Below are 19,622 nucleotides of genomic sequence, written 5' to 3'. Positions count from 1 at the left end.
TACACACATGCATGCTGTTGCGTACTACGCCTCAACGTACACGCACGTATCTTCTCCATCACTACCTGTCTCACACTTTGTATGACGTGCCGCTTTCAGATCGCATCCTATGCGGAACTCGCAGAGTCCCCGGAGTGTCGGGACTGCTACGTCTAAAGAGCAGACATTTTGTACCGTTTTCTGTTCTGGTGAAGAGTTGCAACAGCACCACATTCGGCGCGGTTCCCCGAGTGGGAGACGAGAGAGGAGACACAAAGAGAACCGCGCAGCGTGCAGACAGAGGGAGACAGAGGAAGGGGAAAAGAAGACATTCTACCAGTGACGAAACGGGAGGAAGAACATCGATCATTTGGCATATCGTATTTGAATATCGCCGCAAGACAAAGAAAAAAAAGTCCTTTATTTGATCAATTAATACAATACCTGTAAGAAAACGCGGGATGCTATTAGATTGCATCCACAGGTTTGAATACAATATTACTGCTATGGGAAAGCATTTTACTATAACACATATAATGGAAAGAATCTGTCGAACTGTGGTTCGTAAATGGAATAGTTCGAACATCGAGGCGTTCGTAAATCGGGCATCCGCTGTCCCTTAACGATGTTTACATGCGTGTGGCCAAGATGGAGGTTGCAACGATAGCCTGGATACTTCACAGCTCCTACTTTTGCTTTACATTGTGCTTCTATTCCACTTTTCATGTTCTTTTTCTCCTCACGCCAAGAGTCTTCGAAGTTAGCCGTTCTTTAAAAAAAAAAAATAATAATAATAATAAAACAGCAAATGTGTATAGTTAATCCTTACTGCTCACTCAATGTCTCATTTGTGCTGAAAACTGTTTGTATTACATTAAAGGTGTATTTTTTGGGTCGAAAATGCGAATAATACATGCGTGTAAATATGAGCCCAAAGGATTAAGAAATGCAGTAAGTCAATCATCGCAAAATTTACATTGGATATATTTAATAATAATTCATGCAATATAAGATGTTAAGGGTTTTTGGAACACTCTCTTAAGAGTTTGTGCAGCAAATGCATCATATCCATTACAAAAGTCCAATTCCTCACTAAGGCACATTGTCATTTTTTTCTGCTATTATTGCAATGGGTGATCCTTGAATTTCATTAATTCAAACTGAATGGTAGCACTATCATCATATCATTTGTCCTCTGGGGTTATTTTGGTTGCGAGTCAGAGGTTTTTTTTGGGGGGTCATAGTCGGGGGGGGGGGGGGGTCATAGGCATGTATCGCCCTGAGGCCCTCTTTAGCTTTAACAGCTATTGAATCAGCTGCGGATCGCCTTATGAGTTCTATTAAATGTCTGAAATCCAAGAAAATGCATTGTTTACTACTTTTAGGTCTACAATAGCTTTTATAGTCCGTGCCCTTGACACTTTCACCCTTTGTGAATCCAATAATTAGCCATATATGAGACTGTACCTGAAAGGACATAAACGGGACCGCATGCTGGTGTGATGCACTACAGGTTTTTCCAATGAGACCCAATTGTTATCAGCTTCTCATTTGTCATCCCCGCTCATGTCACACCAACTTATCTGACCTCTCGCTCTCGTTCACGTGTTTCAAGTTGCCCCACACATTGGACCACTAATGGCTCCGCTCTCTCTCTCTCTCTCTCTCTCTCTCTCGCCCCTCGTGCTGTGCTCTCACTAATGGACAGATGGCATCCCATTGTTTACTGAGCCAAGGTACAATGCCTTATCGGCCATAGTAGCGGAAACTGGGCTAGCGTTTATGCTTGACCCAGCTTAAATCTGCCACCAAAAAAAAGGAGGAGGCGAAGGAGAGAGGAGAAAATAGCCAATGGAGATTGCTTTAAAAGAAAACGTTAAAAGCAACCAAAAAAAAAGCTCTCACTCCGCCAATATGATTTTTAGCTCTGTGTTTTCACCTCTTTGACCCGCGATAGTGTGCGTGTGTTGCGCCCCCTCCTCGCCCAGTGCCCAATAATCGAGTGAACGGTGACAGCCGCCCTCATATATGGCCACACGAGCCTCGAGGCTACCGCTTGATTTCTTGGCGATGGGATGCAATCAGCTCAGAGCCAATCAGTAATGAGGCTTAATCAGCTGATCGATCAGAGGAGAAAAAGAGCGGCTCTCTTTGCGGCTTCGGCCGTCCGTCCGTCCATTCGTTCGCTGCTGCAATTCCTTTTAGCAAAAAGTGACACTGACAAATGCCACACTTCTAAAATTAGAGACCGTGTACAGCTAAATGTCTATCGCAATAAATATGACACGAGAGTTTTCTTCACGGGAAAAAAAAAAACAAGTGAATAGTTTGAAAAAACATGACATCTTTAAAAAATAGATGTACCAAGAGTAATGCAGTTTCATATGATGAGATGCGATTTTTTATTTTTTTTTAGAAACATTTGTATATCAATATGAGATTAAGATGTTTCTAACCAACAAACTTTTATTTTCAAAAAGGAATAACATTGCATTTTTTGGGTTGGACAAAATTCTCGTGAGAATAACTTTGCTACAAATATCAGACCGTGAACATTGTTTCGAAACAAAACCGAAATTAAGCTTAGACCAATTAGTGTGCTTTTTACCAAGCGCAATGTTGTTTGTGTTGGTTATACTCCAAAATTGTAATAGAATCAATTTCTTAATTTACTCTTGTAATTAAAGCTGTTAGTAGATGGATAAGTACAGTAGATTTTCTATTAATTCATTCATTCTATTAATTTTATTTTACATATATTTATATCTAGTTTTTTTATGTATACTTTTGTTTGCGCATCTGCAGCCATTTTAGATATATTCCAGACTGAATTTATTTATATATATATATATATATATATATATATATATATTCAATCAAGATTTGTGTTTTCTTTGTTCCCTTTTTTAACTAAACGGTGCAGTTTTTGTCGATTATGCAACACATTTGTCATTAGAATGGACTCATATTTATATTTGCTTGAAAAATGCGGTAACACCAAAAGAAACATGTCATTCCATCAAAATCTTCCATTTGTCATCTCAAGAGCACCAGTTGGCATTAATTTGTACAACAACCATTTGGGCTGCTTTTATTTTTATTGTATTTTTTTAGGGGAGGGGGCTGAATCAGAGGTCTGTTGCGCTGCCTGGACAACCTGAAAGGACACCACAACACCACTACTGAGCATCCCTGTGTCCGCCCTTCCCATCCCCCAGCTCCTCCCTTCCTTTTAGCCCCCAAGGGCCTGAGACCTGGGGAACTTTTAATTACACACAGCCGCAGCTCTCCTCATCGCCCACCGCCAAATGGTCAACAGGCTTTACTACTTACCAAGGCATCAGTGTCTGAATGATAATAGGAAGCAGTGTGGGCGTGCAAGAGAGGTGTCCAAGGGGGGCATACAGAGAGAGATAGGGGTATCATTGGGCGAGCCTGCTGGTTAATTAGCCCCTGCGTCAGGAGGAGCACCCCGCGCCCACCAACCCCCTTCTGATGCCAAGAATGGCCATCAGGCGTTATCTGTGGCCGCCTATTTTTTATGGTCTTTTGCAGACTACAGCCATGAGGTTGTTAAGCAGCATGGAGGGCATATGGTGCCACCATTGGAAACATGCTGCTGTGACTCAGTAGTACATTTACAGAGAGAAAAAAAGAAAAGTTTCAATGTCCGCGCAAGAGGCGGAGCCCAGAGATGTTTCGCTCCAGCTGCTTGTTAGCCGAGTGCAACGATTTAGTCATACAGTCTACGGGAGTCGAAATTCGGAATCTCTTGTCTTATTTGTGCACATGACTTGTGAGGAAGAAACTTCACTTTGGTATCATTTCTTACAGGAATATTGAAAATAATTTCTTTCGAAAAAAAAAAAAAAAGGAAAGGACTTCTGTAAGTAACCGTGTGACTCGATGCGCTGCTCAGTCTCAACTGCTGGAGCGTGCCTCCGTGGGACAGTACTGTAACACGCGGCGCTCTCCTAACAGTAAGTAGCACAAACATGACACAGTTGGAACTCATTTCCAGACGACACGGTGACGACTGGTTAGAGCGGCTGCTCTTCACCCAACTTAGTTGGGTTCATTAAACAACCGTGTGGAAATTCATTGCCTTAACTGTTTTCCGTTGTTCTACTTGAAAGCACTAAAGAGCTTTAGTTGCGTTAACATAGAACCTTAACTGAATGCAAACTGTATATTAAAAGATCTTTAGATGACCTCGCTAAAAATGTTGACTTCACATTGAAACCATAACATCGAACATAAAACAGTATGAGCCTTGTCAACTTCTTGGAGGCAAATCTTTGTGATGGATCTCCTCAAAGTGTTGGTCTTGGTTTTGTTCTGGATCTGGCGCACCCAGTCCAAATTTGTCCGACACTATTTGTGTCTCAACCAACAAGATGTCTCACACAGCAAAATTGTGTGGGACGGACGGGACCGCTTGTGGTGCTCCTGCAACTGTAGCGGGTACTCTCTTGTCCATCTACTCCAGAACATGTCTCCCTTATACTGGATCTGTTTTCCTTTCCTGCCGATCAAACAGGCCAGGGAGCGGGTATGACTTGAGCAAATGTTGATGTAGCGGAAGTGCTTCTACAAATCTTTCAGATTCGTGAACGGCTTTGGTTATAGGCCGACTATTGATGATTGGCTCTGCCTCACGCAATAGCCATGTAGGCCCTGTTCACGAATTGTCTGTTGCTTCAAGGTGACACGAAGGCTATGTTCGCACTGCGGGTCAGTTGCTATTTTTTGCCCAATGTGACATGTATCTGATTTTGTTTTCCCCCATCAATGTGAACGGTACAATTTTCATATCCGAACCAGGCCTCTTTCATATGTGGATAGAAATCGTATATATATATATATATATATATATATATATATATATATATATATATATGCGACGCGAGTGCAGTATGGACGCTCACGGGGCACGCATCGTCAAATGGCGACAAACGTCACAAATGTTCGACAAAACAGACGCGCCGCAAAACAGCAACGGCGGACGAAGGAGCAGAAAATTCCTTGTGTGTTTTTCGGACATACTTGGCAAACAAAGATGATTCTGATTCTGATTCTGATTCTGAAAACAGTCAATGGCGAAAAGAAGCCGCTGAAGAACAGCTAAATAGAAGAAATGGTTCGCGGCCATGTGTGTGACATCACGGACACGTTCCGTCCAGAATTGAAGGCGCATATTTGTTTGTAGTAATCTGCACGACGACATAAAAAGAAGAATCCTAAGAATCTCCCTTCGAGGCCTTGGGGAGTAAATATCCACTGAATGCCACTCTGAAGCAGTGCGTTCTGGATTCTGTAACTATTCCACTCCTCCGTGGTTTTTGAAACACACATTACCGTGAATATTTGTTGTCTAAATGGTGTCGGAACCCCAAGCTACTTCGCGGGCAGGTTATTAGCGTGCTAATTCATACGAGGCTCAACCAGGAAGTACGGTGGCCTCTAAGGGACAAATACCATTTGGCAGAAGCGCTCCCTTTTTTTAGACACTAATTACTTGGATTTTGACAATGAAATTGTACTGAATTGATTTCAGATGAACGTGTGTTCAATATCATTTCCGGTTGCCACAAGTATTGAATTATGAAACAAGTAGTAAGGTGAATGTTCGTTATTGTGGCCGTTGTGTGACATACAACATCAATATCACGCTGAGATGTCTTTCTCATATTCCGTCCATCTACTGTTATTACTGGATTTAAGATCGTACAGAATATAGAATTGGAGCTTTGTTTTTGTTTTTTAAATCTTTCTCTATGCAGTCCTTCGTACAGATTCATCCTCCTCTCCTTTTTTTGCCATCACCTCCTCATTAACCCCCACAACCCTAACCCCCACCCCCCACCGCCCATCATGCTTTGGCTGAACAAGCCCGAGGCAAGAGAAGCAGCTCCCACTTTTGTTCTCTGTCCTTTGACTAGTTATTTTTATCAAAAGTCACCCAAACAGCTAATTTTCCATGCCAGTCGTTCTCCCGTTGCATAAACTGTTATGGTTAATCAGAACATGTACAACGGCCGCTTAGTACAACGTTTGTGCTAAATAGCGGAATCATAATGAACCCTATCATTTAAAAAAAAAAAAAAAAAAGAGATTTATCCTGCAGATTTCAGTTGCATGGTTTGAAAAAAAATGTGTCAATACACACACACACACACACACACACACACACACACACGCATCAGGTCTGCAAAGCCATTGTGCAGAGTGGGGATCGATGGAGGGATCAGATCGTGTCAGCGGAGGTAAACCAGGAACATTGTTTCTGCTTCTCTTTCCTGCACTGTCTGGAGACCTCACAGGCCACTGCTTTTTGTGCAGCCTATCAGCTCAGTGAGACGGCCCCGTTCTCTCCCAGCTGCTCGACATGCTTTGAATGTAAAAACAAATATTTGTGGACTATGCTCAAATAATGCTTCAATTTGCAGCATGTGTTAAATGAGTGCCGTTTCTTATTATTTCAATTCTCTAGAATACAAATTACACACACACACATTTATATATATACTGTATATGTGTCTTTAAAACCACCTAAGAATACTTCAAGATTTATAATAATTATGTGGCATAATGATGCAATCTACTGTATTCCGAATTCATCTGGGCTGTGTATTATTTTACATTTTTCTGGCATTCATTTATCTTACGTATATATATATATATATATATACAGTATGAACATAAATAATAAGACCAGCCTCATAGAAAGCATATACTGTTTTACTTTTTCATTTTGAAACGCAGGTGCACCTACGTGTGCCTCTGTACACAAGTCAAAATGCTTGGTCACGTGATATGGTAGTAAGCCCACCAGCTGCCAAAAATTAGTCAAATAAATAGAAGCCAGATACGGGGAAATGACCAAATTATGATTCAGGAGAAGAAGAGCCAACAACTTTCAAGGGGAAAAAAAGGCAGCGTTTAAGAGACAAGAACAGCAGGCCTACTTTTATGGCTACAGGAGATTCTCACACACCAGCCCCGCTCTGTGTAATATGTGGCGACAGGCTCACACATAAGCCAATGAAGCCGTAGCAAAAACAGCCCTCGTTACCTTGCTTCAATTTCCAACTTTTCCATGTGGAATTCTCTGCAATGGCACAGACCAAAAGAAAATTACACAATAGACTGGACAAATGTGCCACACGTTGGTGTATCATCGGCTTCCATTGCGCCAAGATGGCACCATCTTGTTGAAGAGAAACTAGCGCAGGGCTCCCACTCATTGCAACAAGTACGTTCAACGCAACGGGGTGTTGAATTTGTCATTTGTTTTTATTTGTTTCTATGTCAGTCTGTGAAAATATGGCTTTGCCTGAAACTGGTCCGTGGCGTTGAAAACTGACTGCTGATGTTACGGTATACAAGGGGATACGGGACGATCTGTCGTCTATTAGAAATGATCTACACACAACTGTGGGAATTAAAGAATGAAGTAGTAGCTTACGTCATATATCCAAACTGTTAATTCCTTAAAATTACTGTTATCAGGCCAATGTTATTTTCGGACACACGGCCAACTTACAAGTGTGGGAAAAGAACATGTGGTCGTCCGCCCCGAACTCGCCCACAATGGTCTGCTTTGTCCGGCTTCACCTCCCCGCTGCCATGTCTCGGGTGCCACATAGGGTTGGCATTGTGCGTAATAAAGTTACAGCGGCCCTAGGACGTCTTCACTTTCCTGACGAGCACAAGCTCAGCACCGTGGAGGTGTGACAAGTTTGGACAAAGGCTCTTAATTGCCACTTTGCCACATGTCAAATATGCCGAGTGAGGTTAGACAAAGCACAAGCTGCACGACTGCTGAAAGGGATTCTTATTTACAAGAAAGAAGTCTTCCGGGCAGATCTTTGAAGTGGCAAATGATTAAGCCCAGGCTGGCACCGAACCGTCTCGCTGATTTATTTGCCCGTTTTTCCGACCTTCCTGTGGTGACGTTGCCGTTGTTTCGGGTAGAGGGGTTCCTGCGGAGCTCCCGTGTTGTCTGAATGGATAAGGTGATAGATTGATGGATGATTGGTCCACCTAAACGGGATGAGGCCATTAGCATTCCAGGAATTCAGGGCAGAGATTTGAATACCTTTTATTCAATTCTCCACGCTGAATGTTCTCAACATAGCAGGAAAGGGCAGTGAGGTGAAGAGCAGTGCTCAAGATAGACTGACCGATTATTTCAAACCATAACTTCAACAAATGGTCTTCCTTGGCTGTGTTGCCCAACGGACTGTCAAATGTATTAAGGGGAACTTAATGCAATTTAATGCGGCTAAATTCATCTTTAAACGGGGTCCATTAATTGATACAGTCAAATAAACGAAAACTGAATGTTATTTCTGTGCACCATTGAGTATGTCATGGCAGGTATTTCAAATTGCTTTCAGGCCTGCACACTGGAAAATAATCCAGTTGCAAGGCATAATAGGCATAAACCATCGATGCTGCTTATCGCGTTCGGTGTCGAAGGAACTGGAGCCTATCCCGGCACACTTTGGGAGAAACGCAAGCTACACCCTGGACTGGTAATCAGTCAATCACATGGGCACATACAGAGACAAAGAATCATCATTCATCATTACAGCGTGGGAACTTAACTCGCACTTTCTGTGCGGGACTCGGGCAAGTAAACTATTACACCATCAGTGGGTTGTTTTTTGGTTTTTTTTTTGGTACGATTGTGTACTAAATTATACTGAAATAAATGAATTATTGTTTTTCATTCTTGAGTGATTCGGTTGCTATCTGAAAATTCTACAACTGCTCATTCTAGGTTATTCGAATAGCATCACTGTTGCTTCCCGCTGAATCACACGCAGTAAGCACCTGGCTGTCGCTTGACTGATGGCATGCTCTTTCCCCCAAAGCTGCTGCATCCTGTGGGAGTCTTTCTCCCCCCCCCCCGCCATCGTTACCCTCCCTAAGGGTCTCGACAACAGGTTTTGTGTGTGTGCAACTGAGTGTGCTGAATGAAAGTGTGCATGCTCCATCTCCCTTGGGTGGCAAGCCAACTGTGACAGCTCAGTCCACAGGTAATATTCATTCATTTTCCATACCGGTTATCTTCACTAGGGTCGCGGGCGTGCTGGAGCCTATCCCAGCTATGCTCAGGTGAGAGGCGGGGTACACCTGGTACAACTGGTTTGTATAAACAAACAACCATTCGCACTCACATTCATACCTACGGGCAATTTAGAGTTTTCAATTAACCTACCGTGCATGTTTTTGGAATGTGGGAGGAAACCAGAGTACTTGGAGAAACCCCACTCAGGCACGGGGAGAAGATGCAAACTCCACACAGGTGAAGCCGGATTTGAACCCCGGGTCCTCAGAACTGTGAAGCAGATGAGCTAACTCGTCGCCCGTTGTGCCCCCACAGGTAATATTCTGGTGGCTAAAAGGAGAATTCCCTTGGCAGGTTCCGCACCCAGCAGACACTTGGGGGGGTGTTAAGGTTTTCTCCGACCGAGTATACTGCATAGGCCTACCCGCTAACATACGAATGTGTGTGGTTGTACTTGCAAAGGGATGCGAGATTGCGATCATTGAACTGCCCGCAAATGGTAAAGAGGTCAAGAGCAGGCCTGGGCAAAGTATAGGCCGCAGGCAACAACTAGCCCTTCGCAGTCTTTATTATGTCAAAATAGAATGTAAAATATGTCGTGCTTTTATTTTGAAATTGGTGCTGTTATTTTCAGGGCTGCCAGGCTACCGAAATGACTCATTTTTTAGAGCCCTCTGACGACGATTGTTCAAAAAAGCGACTAAAAACTATGCCAACAGTGGCCCTCCTGTTGGCAACATATCCTTCACGGTGGAGGGAAGAGGGCCAAGGAGATTTACCGAGATAATCATTTAGGAGTCCCATCTATGCTAAAATGAGTTAGTTAGTGGTTGGTGCTCATAATGTCAGCACACTTCAGAAATATAGAAAAATAGTTGCACACTGTCGACGTATTATTTGTGTTGTATGTTGATTGAATTGTGGTATGACGCTTGTGTCATTTGAATGACTGCTTATACATAAGCAATATGGGAGTAATGATGAGGTTACCTGCATTTAAACCAACGGGAGGAAGAATAAGTCCAAGCCAGCTAAACGGTTTGTCTATCCATCCAACCATTGTCTGTACCACTTGTTCTCGTTAGGGCTGCGGTTGAGCTGGAGTCTAGCCTCGCTGGCGAGAGGCGGGTATAGCCTGGAAATTTATAGCCAAAATCTTAGAACTGTGAGTAAGCACGCGGTCAACATGTTGCCTTCAACGATATATAAGATTTAATCAAAGTATTCTATAAAAGCACTTCTGTGTTGTCGCTACTCGTGTAGTTGTTTACCTGCATTTTGCTTGCCTGCTTGTTGTTTCTAAACGCAGAATTGGAATTGGGCCCTTGGACCTTCAGTGCCCATCGGGCTAAGAAACACATACCAAAAGGGGCAGCATACAAACCCGGGATGAAAGGAGGTTTCGTTCGTTCTAATAGTTACGTCGAGACAGGTGGTGATTTGATAGACGTCGTCGACTGAAGAGCTTTATAGCAGGTGTTAGCTGCTATTTGCCTGAACATGCCCAGGTTTCCAAGGGAGTAAGTGTGCATGCAGAGGACGGATCAAAGCGGATTTGCGAGCACAATCTTTCAATGTTCCTTATCAGTCTCGACAGCACCGATGGATTCGGCTCGTTAAGGGCAAACGAGAGGTGAAGAAAACGATTGTCTGTTTCTTAAGCCGACCGTACATTTGAAGTCAGCGAGTTGACTCAGTTACGGAAACATCACGAGATGGCAAGTCCTCCCTAAACTCGCGTCACGTTGCAAACACAAACAAGATTCTCTTCCTCTTGACGTCTCTCTATCAGGCTCCCCTTTATCACCATTTTTATGAAGGGAGGCCTATCTTTGGACTATCATTTGACATCATTTACACATTCCTCCTACCAGATGCTCCCTTGTGATATGCTGTGTGTGTTCTCTCCCTTATGGGGCTCAATGGTTTGCTTTCTTCCCCTACAGCCACCCCCCCCCCCCCCCCCCGCCCCTTCCGAGCCGCTCACTTGCCCACAAACATATAGTCCATGTCAGCTACAAAGTCCATTCAGCTGATGGAGACTGCTGGCTGAGGGGTAAAAAAAAAAGCTACCACATGATAGTGGGTCCGACCCCTCATAGAAAAGCACCTTTTCTGTCCGAGGGGGAACAGACAATGCTTTGTGGCCCATATAGAGGGAGTCTACCCCTTCTATTAAAGGCACTGACGCCCAGCTGCTTAAGCACGTCCACCAAACTATGGAGCATTGTTCTGTGCATGCCTGCTTTAGTCACATCCCTTCATTGATAGATCCCAAGTGATGATCAATGGCCCAGCCCCGCGAGATGGGCCAAGGCTCTACGGCACCCCACAGGTTTCAATACTGGGTCCACTCATTTTGTGACTGATAGCCTGTCACTCGCCACCCTCCCCACACCCGTGGCCTGGAAGAGGCACTCGTCTGGTCCCCTCAATTAAAGCCACCCAGCAGGTCACTGACTCCTTGTCGCCGCTTTTGTCAGACCGCCGTGAAACAATAATGCCGGTTCATCCGTATTCAGGTTAACTTTTTATTGGCTTAGTAATTCTGATAGATTTCGTTTTACGACCGCCTTTCAAGGAATAATGTCTGCCATCTCATCTGTTTGGCGCAATTAGATTCTTGGAGGAGGCCTCGGCTAACATGTCCATCAGAGGAGGTGTTGCATATAGTTAGACCACTCGGTCATAAAGGTTATATTAGCGGTTTATGTACCCCACTGCAGCATTGTTAATGGCAAATGGCATTTACTAGGTGCAGGAAAGGGAAGGCCATTCAATCCACTGTATGGTTTATCTATCATGTCAAGCGCTCCATAAAAAGCCCTCACTAATATCAAAGGAGACGCAACACAAAGGCTCTGTCTACCCTTGGGCTAGATTTAAACCCTCTCTTGTCTTCCATGCAGCGAAATGAATAGTTTATATTTTCAAAATCCGTCCGAAATTAATCAAATTGAATTTCTCTTTGCCCCGTGCCTAAGCACTTGTACATGGACACACAAGAGACAAACACACAACACGCCGTGTCTGTGTGTGCACGAGAAACGACCGAACAAAGAGATCAGCGCAGTGAAACAAACCCTATTAAAATAATTTCAAGGTTTTATTTTGCATATCTGGTTCTGTGAAATAGCGACACCCCCTAACCCGAAATACGGTGATTGATTTCATGTGGCTATTAGAATCTTCAGCAACATTTGATGTAAGTGGAGGCTCTGCATGGCGGTGTCCCACCAGGTAGAGTACGTAGACTAGTTGTATTTTACAGTTAATACAGAGTACACAAGTGCCAAATTAAATGCGGATTAAAAAAAAAAAAAAATTCTTGAGCGTGTGTATGTTGTCTTATGAGGAAAAAGCTTACAACAAGAGCGAGTGCTCTCTATCTATCTCTCTATCTATCTAGCTACCTAATAATCATCATATTATAATAATATAATATAATATATAATATTCTTCCAATGAACCCCCCCCCCAAAGTGTTTGTGTAGTTCTTTCCTCGTAAAATTTCAATTCAACTGTTAAGCCTGATACTATACAGGTACTGTATATATGTTCATGGTCATAATATGACAAAAAAATACATTTAAATAAATTCTCATAAATTCCTACATTATTCTTGTAAAATTATGACTTTGCTTGACAAAATAAAACTTTATTTCCGTAACATTACATCTTTATCCTCACATGATTACAACTCCTCCAAAAATATGTATTTATTCTTACAATATATAATATTATTTTCTTTTTTTTTGTATAACACCACTTTGTAATCGGAGCCCCACTAAAAATATTGATAAACGTCATTAAAATGGGTCAACTCACTTGCATTATTTCAAAGATACGACGACACAGGTAATGATAAAGGCTTTTTGCTAGTCGTGTATGCATGCAGGAATCCATGCAATGAGTAAAACAACCAAGCAGAAGATTACGGGGGGGGGGGGGGGGGGGGTCATGTGTGTGTGCTTAAGGGAGTTTGTATCACAAAATGTTGATGGTTGATTGAAGTGTGTAAGGTTCTACGCTAATTACATCCAGAACCACAGCCTAGGAACAGATGCCACACTTGTGCATCAATAAATGCTTATAAGTAACTTGTTTAGGGCTGCCTGCAATGCAAGGAAATGGCATGACTTAAAGCTCAAGTGCCCGGGGGGGTTCTTCCTCGCCTCTTTGTCTTGTCATCCTGCATCTTTTAAATCTATTCACTGCTTCAAAACAACACAGACAGACAGCAGCAGTGCATGCAGGGGGGGGGGGGGGGGGAAAGCGAAAAAGAAGACGGGAGGAAAACAGTTCCAAATATTCCCATTTTGCAGACAGTACAGTGTTATGTTTGCCATCAAAGAAACGCCGTCTTCTCTTGGATTTGTGAGGGAGCGGCGAGAGCATTGTTTTGAAGGCCAAGCTCGTGTTTGATGAAAAGCAAGTGTTCTCTAAAGTTTGAAGACAAATATGTTCTGACTGGAGTGTTGAAAGACAAATTAGCTTGACAAGTCAGTGGTGTGTTTTGTTTAGCAGATTGCCTTATGCGCAGCGTACGGCCTGAAAGTTGTCAAAATTAAAGCTGTGTGACGTTTTGCTGAGATTTATTTGTTGTTGTTGTTGTTGTTGTCTTTAGTGACACTTTCAAACAGACAGATTGACTGGTTTATCTATCACATCAAGGTGGAGCGCAAATAGACGAGTGTAATCAAAGCCAGACCTGAACTTTCTGAGGAGCAACTGGGCAATTAGTGTCAGCACTGCCAGAAAGGACGATAATGCATGTTGTTGATGGATATGTTTCATTTGAACACCTGCTTTTCATCTTTGTATGTGAATTTGATTTGTTGAAAAAACATCACTGAATAAATAAAAGTGTTAGTATACTTCCAGCCATCAATTTTTTCACTGCAAAAAAAATTAAGAAAGTACTTGTTTTGAGAGGATTCAGACGAGAGGCAAGTGACATTATCTGCCAGTCTAGTAAGACAATTACACTCGGTAAGGCTTCTTGAAACGATAAAGATGTGCTGCCTCTCCGAAAGTGAGAAAAACCTTCAACTGAGTGGTGAAATACTCATTCCAAGCACAGTATTCAGTCAAGTACACTCACCACTAGTTTGTGTATTCTTGTGTAACTTGTTTTTTTGCTCAATTTCAGTGACAAGATCTTCCAACCATTGCAACTAAGCAAGATATTTCTTCCTTATTCAAGAGCTATTATTAGCTTTTCTCAGCGCCGGTACCATGGGAGCCACACGGTGGCATGAGCGGCACGGTGGTCGGCTGGTTAGAGCGTCTGCCTCACAGTTCTGAGGACCGGGGTTCAATCCCCGACCCCGCCCCGGGTGGAGTTTGCATGTTCTCCCCGTGCCTGCGTGGCTTTTCTCCGGGCACTCCGCTTTCCACCCACATCCCAAAAACACGCATGCTAGGTTCCTTGACAACTCTAAATTGCCCGTAGGTGTGAATGCGAGTGCGAATGGTTGTTTGTTTGTATGTGCCCTGCGATTGGCTGGCAACCAGTTCAGGGTGTACCCCGCCTCCTGCCCCTGACAAAATATGTCGGGCCCGATCTGGGAAATCCGCTGCAATAGCTAATAGCTAATAGCTAAGTTCCTGTAGTGTGAGCTAGGCATAAGTGCAGAAGACTATACTGATGCCAAGTGAGCGCCAAGCACTCTAAATAGATTGATGTAAAGATCGGTAAGACAATTGCCTAATTCCCTCTTGTAACCACTACTACGAAGCATTTTCCACTCTTTGTTGTCTTTAGCTAATTTGTATTGAGCCATTTTCGATTCAAACTTGCGTAGCTGCTTCTTGTAAGGCAGACAAGAAGACACCTGGTGTCTGTTTAACATTTTGTGTTAATGCTCATCTTGCACATTTCACATGTATGTGCGTTCAACCGGCTGGCGAGCCTTCCGCTCAACACTCAGCAAGCTATTTAAAGCAGCAAAGCTGGAAAATCAACTGTTCGTACCATTAAGGGCCCTGGCACATTCCCAAGAATTTACATACGTACTGAAGACGTGTCTTCACTCATTACTGTCTGTTGCGTGGCGTAAGAGGTCTCTGGCAATTCTGCGTTGTTTTGATCAGCCTGCATGACTGACCAGAAGTGCAAAGCATTGTGCCGCATAATGCAAAAATGCAAATAAGCGGAGGGGAAACGTGTGAGAGTACGTTCTCCCTCGACTGTTTGTTCCCTTTTAGTGAACTCAAAAAGCTGTTTCGCAATTGATGATTGTCCCAAAGAATAATTAAACCGGTTTGCATGTTTCATGAGATTAATTCTTCGCTTCCTCGGCGTCTGCGTTTCCTAACCTCACGTCTGTGCGTAGTGTCAGCACCTTATTAACATAATTGAAATATGTATGATCTTGTAAAAAATGTTTAGAAGTAAGCGACAGCACCCGCATCATATGCTGATCATAAGTCATTCGTTATCCACAAATACACACACACACACATATCCAAATGTTTTCGATCCTTTTGCATATTTGTATGCATGGAAATCTACCATCCATGGCCACTGTCTGCATGGCCTAGCAAGGTGGAGGATAGAAGAAGTGGCAAAACAAGGCCAACTTTCCATGACATCACTCGGCTGGTGTTAACACGTCGCCCCGCTTTGCTCTCCGGTGCCACCCAAATCCGACGGCTACAGCACGGAGAGCGTGGATGTTGCTCGTTTATAGCCTCTCCAAGTGGCGTATTGCCAGCAACTCTGTTTTGCATTTCCTTCCAGGGCTAATTTATCACATCCTTTTCTCACTCCTCCTTCTCGGAGGGTTTGCTGGCCCATTCTGGGATAGGCCGGCGCTGTCTGCGCTCAGGGTGACGGGCACGCTGCGAGATCCTGTCATCGTGTTTAGGCTGATGCTTGAAAGGTAAATGGGAGAAGGCTCTGATTCAAAGAAGGTTAATGGTAGAAAACGTGGGCTCTGTTGATAGCAACAATCACATTGTAAAAAATTGCCATCTGTTGTCATTGCACCTATAGGGCACTATTTTCGTGGACTGGTTAAATCAGGTATGGCTTAACTCTGTCGGTTTTCGTAATTTGGCAGCTACACGCAACTAATGTATTTTTTTTTTTTAAAAAGGGGCGGCCTGAGCCACCGGAGGTGTGTCTACAGCCGACTTCGTTCACTGCCAATCAAAGCAGCTCCTCTCATTCCCTTTTAATGTGACACAACGGAAAGGTCGCACGGAGACATCTCTGTGCGGAAGGGGACGCAGCGATCTGAGCTTGGCTGGAGCGTTGCCGTCGCTCTTGGCCGGTGTGTGTTAGCGGGTATTCTTATTAAATACAGAAAGAGCGAATCTGGTATCTACAGTGTGGTTGCAAACTCCTTGTCCTTTTAATTGTGGTGAATGATTGGTGAGACGTGTTATACAGACACTCAACCCAACCGGTTTCCCCTCTATTCACTTCAGGTCGCATCCCAAATGGCTATCGCTCCGTTTTACAGAGTACTTGGCTCGGGGGAACCCTGTGTTGACTACACACATAAGGATTTGCAATCGGAAATATTGAGCAGGTTTAAAATGTACGATTGTCGGCCCCGACTGTTTTGTGGCAAGATCGGGGGGGGGGGGGGGGGACATCACTCTGAACTTCCATTGCAAAACACACCTCTTACGATCCCTAATGAACACTGTTGCACAAAACTGAGAATTTATCTAAATCACGACACGGGTATCAGATCGCCCCCAAGGAGCACATGAGCAGCCCAGGGTCCTGTTCTAAAAATTCATCAATTATGGGCTATTGTGACTATGAATGTTGTAGAAGTGATCATTTGAAAGCGTAGGTATTTATAGAAAATCATTCATGCATTTTAATATTGCTCCCTTAAAAATGTAAGCATTGTTAATAATTATTGTAAGAAATGGTTAGCATGACGAGCGTCTCCACAAAGAAATAGCTCTCAGTTTCGAGAAGGTTGGTGACCTCTGGTACAAATTCTTTTTCTGAATGCAAGAAAAGATTTGACGACAGGGTGAGCGTTGCGGAAATGTCTTATTGCAATGCGACGTGTTGTTATTAGCTGGAAAGAATTTCAACAGAAGAGTCACTACTAAAAGTCACTAAAGTTTTTAAAGCCCAGTATGTGATAAATATGATTGGGGGGGGGGGGAAAAATGCATATCGGGTGACTGATTTCCCCCCCAGGGTTGCTCTGCATTAAGGTTTCATGTTTTAATGCCTGCAAAATGACTGCTCACTATTTGTGGACTTTGGGCAGCGAACACACTCCCATGACATATAGAGACACACACACACACACAAGCTCCACCCTCCCCAGTCCTACTCGCACAGCTGCAACCAACACCCCGCATCGTTTTGATCTAATTTCCTCTCTTTTTTTTCCCTTTCTCCCTTTACCTTTCCTGCCGAAATTGATTTCTGCTTGTTTGCTTTGGCAGTAATAAGATCAACAGAAGGATCGTGTTTCAATGGCATACTACGTTGAACCCCAGGCAAATGATTTGTCCAAACTTAATAATGGAAATACTTGGGATGTATTTGGAGATGTAAACAGTAGTTGCAATAAAAGAGTGCCTGAAGGTAAGGGCTCCTTTAAGTTGCAAAGCCTTTCCACTTATGTCAGCCGTACGCACCTCGGGCTTTCCCTGAACACGGAGAATAAAATGTATCCCTACTTAGGCCAGCCAAAAGTCGCCCAATAAAAGGCGGTTTAAGTGAAGTGCGGTCTGACGCACGGCATGTGCAAAGATGCAATTACAAGTGCTCTAAACAGAATAGGAAACGTCCAACTTCCCTTTTCAGACATTTAGCATATATTTGTGTATGTCGTCCTATTGCCAACAGGAATTACTGTCATGCAACAGAAGGGAAGATCAGAACAATGGTTTCCTGTTTGTTTGTTGGCTTGTTGGTTTTTTTTAGGGGGGGTAGTTAAGTCTTCCCTGGACCATACTAAGAACAGGAATAAGCAACATTATGAGAATTAGAAGGTCAAAACATTTTGGTTTTTTTTTTTAATAACAGCTCATGTGAGGTCCTATTTGTTTTTTGGCAGGTGGTGAACGTCCCGGTATCCGTAGGTCACCACTGACACGAACAACTGGAGCCACTGCGGATTAAAACATGAACTCAAATGCAATTGCAGTTGAGACACTAAAGAATGTTACAAGTGTTGCTGTTATACAATGTGTGGGCAGGATTATCTGGACCCAGAGATGAACAAATGTGAGGTCTAGTGGCCTATGAGGGCCCACTTGTTCCTTCGCCTGCAAATTGTCGCAGCATGCCATTTTATGCTTCCGACCTTGTGGGGACGGTGAGGGAAGCTCGGGACCTCAGCTCTCACCCGACACCGTGACTGCTCACCTCACAAATGTTCTTCTGGATGAATGGACCAAAATTCCCACAGACCAAAGTCTTATGAAAGTCTAACCGGAAGATCAGAAGATGGCGCTGGAATTAAATCAGTCACAGATACTTCCATTTTCACATCATAGAGGTGTCCCAATACCTTTGTCCATATCCTGTTTTTCCCTTCCAGACAATCTTTCTTTTTTTGTCTTTTTTTTTCCCAAGTTCTTATTTTCTTGATTTAAATGTACATCTTGGGATTCAAGGCGCTATTCATTGTGTGTCACACCCTGTTTGATTGTTATTTCCACCTGCCACGTTGCTGTCAGCCCCGCCCTGAAACGCTGTATCCATCAATCGATGCCACCATTTTAATTTTGAAGTGCCCAAAACCAACAACACATGCATAGGGCCTTACAGAAACATTATTTGCTTTAGCCACTAAAATGACTGAATGAAGAAGCTGTTTGCTGACCAGATTTATTGATAACGTGTCTGTGTTCGTGCGTGCGCGCCTGCGTTTGTGTGTGTGTGTGTGTGTGTGTGTGTATGAGTGAGAGAGAGAGAGAGGAGAGAGAAAGAGTTGCATGTTTTACAGTTTTTGTGTCCATAAAATAGTGTTAATGTTGCCATATGCACAGCCAAAACAACAGCAAAAACATCTTCAACTTACCGCAAGGTGTTTGCTCAAGTTAGAAGTGGGCTGAAATGTCCAAGTTGGAGCAGTGACAAAACTATGCTGCATGTTAAAGCTGTTGTGCTTCGTAGTCTGTAATGGAAACACGAGTGGCGTGTGGCTGTCACGACTCACTGTGATTGGTCCACGAAGCCTAATAGAAGACGGCGCGCGGACGTGACTTCCTTGTGTCGTTTGATCGGTGAACTGAAGTCAAACATCACTGTGGTAATCGCGGTGTATTGGAGCAACGCCTGCCCGAAAATAGATCGCGCGCGCAATTGTTGATAAATGAAAGTAGCAAGCGGCATGTAGTTTATTATCACAGAGTAAAAGTACCGTTTCTTCTTAATATAAAAACGAGAGTATAAGTCAAAAAATATGCTTCATTAAAACAATTTTGTGTTTTCTTAATTTTCCCTATGATCTACATCTGTAACCTGTGTTCATTTTCCCAATGGTAATCTTAAATGTGACTTTAATTAATTAAAAAAACACTCTCCTAATGTAAATTTCCAAGCTCAATGGAAGTCCTCTTCCAACGT

The 19,622-nt window shown here is 43.2% G+C and overlaps 2 long non-coding RNA genes across 3 annotated transcripts in view; one reads left to right on the top strand and one right to left on the bottom strand.

The window, feature by feature from the left end:
* Positions 1-19,380, bottom strand: part of LOC133470296 (uncharacterized) — a 65,141-nt gene extending 45,761 nt beyond the window's left edge. For both annotated transcript variants that reach the window (XR_009785950.1, XR_009785949.1), the window contains exon 1: positions 19,075-19,380. This is a non-coding gene — a long non-coding RNA (uncharacterized LOC133470296). The remainder of the gene's footprint in view (positions 1-19,074) is intronic.
* LOC133470295 (uncharacterized) lies at positions 3,704-19,075 on the top strand. The gene is made up of 5 exons (XR_009785948.1): positions 3,704-3,959; positions 15,804-15,945; positions 16,059-16,088; positions 16,162-16,338; positions 18,106-19,075. It is a non-coding gene; the product is annotated as an uncharacterized LOC133470295 (long non-coding RNA).
* Positions 19,381-19,622: the final 242 nt, after the last annotated feature.

This window comes from Phyllopteryx taeniolatus, chromosome 20 (genome assembly GCF_024500385.1).
Source record: "Phyllopteryx taeniolatus isolate TA_2022b chromosome 20, UOR_Ptae_1.2, whole genome shotgun sequence".
NCBI classification, from domain to species: domain Eukaryota; kingdom Metazoa; phylum Chordata; class Actinopteri; order Syngnathiformes; family Syngnathidae; genus Phyllopteryx; species Phyllopteryx taeniolatus.
This window is presented reverse-complemented; position numbering and strand designations above follow the sequence as displayed.